A 1,053-nucleotide genomic window follows, 5' to 3' on the forward strand; every position below is an offset into this window, starting at 1 on the left:
TGGGAGGATCACTTGAGGCCAGGAGTTCAAAACCAGCCTGGGCAACATAGTGAAAACCTGTCTGTACAAAAAAAAAAAAACAAAATTACCGAACATGGTGGTGCATGCCTGTAGTCCTAGCTACTCAGGAGTCTGAGGCAGGAGGATTGCTTGAGGCCAGGAGTTTGAGGTTACCGTGAGCTATGATCACACCACTACACTTCAGTCTGGGTGACAGAGCCACCAAAATGAAGTTCAATCCCTTTGTAACTTCCAACCGAAGCAAAAATCACAAAAGGCATTTCAATGCACCTTCCCACATTCACAGGAAGATTACGTCTTCCCCTCTTTCCAAAGAGCTGAGACAGAAGTACAATGTGCAATCCATGCCCATCCGAAAGGATGATGAAGTTCAGGTTGTACAAGGACACTATAAAGGTCAGCAAATTGGTAAAGTAGTCCAGATTTACAGGAAGAAATATGTCATCTACATTGAATGGGTGCAGTGGGAAAAGGCTAACGGCACAACTGTCCACGCAGGCATTCACCCCAGAAATGTGGTTATCACTAGGCTAAAACTGGACAAAGACTGCAAAAAGATCCTTGAACGGAAAGCCAAATCTCGTCAAGTAGGAAAGGAAAAGGCAAATACCAGGAAGAAACAATTGAGAAGATGCAGGAATAAAGTAATCTTATATACAAGATTTGATTAAAACTTGAAACAAACAAACAAAAAGAAAAGATACAGGCTGGGTACAGTGGCTAACATCTGTAATCTCTGCACTCTGGGAGGCTGAGGTGGACAGATTGCTAGAATCTAGGGATTTGAGGTCAGCTGGGCAACATGGCAAAACCCTGTCTCTATAAAAAATACAAAAATCAGCCCCATGTGGTGGCACTCAAATGTAATCCCAGCCACTTGCGACACTGAGGTGGAAGGATCGCTTGAGTCCAGGAGGCAGAGGTTGCAGTGAGCTGACATTGCACTACTGCACTACTGCACCCCTGCCTGGGTGACACAGCAAGACCCTGTCTCAAAAAAAATGTATATATATATAATATGTATATATAAAA

The 1,053-nt window shown here is 43.5% G+C and overlaps 1 pseudogene; it reads left to right on the forward strand.

Moving 5' to 3' along the window:
• Positions 1-227: 227 nt before the first annotated feature.
• On the forward strand, positions 228-706 carry LOC134734779 (large ribosomal subunit protein uL24-like; annotated as a pseudogene).
• Positions 707-1,053: the final 347 nt, after the last annotated feature.

Source organism: Symphalangus syndactylus, chromosome 12, assembly GCF_028878055.3.
Source record: "Symphalangus syndactylus isolate Jambi chromosome 12, NHGRI_mSymSyn1-v2.1_pri, whole genome shotgun sequence".
NCBI lineage: Eukaryota > Metazoa > Chordata > Mammalia > Primates > Hylobatidae > Symphalangus > Symphalangus syndactylus.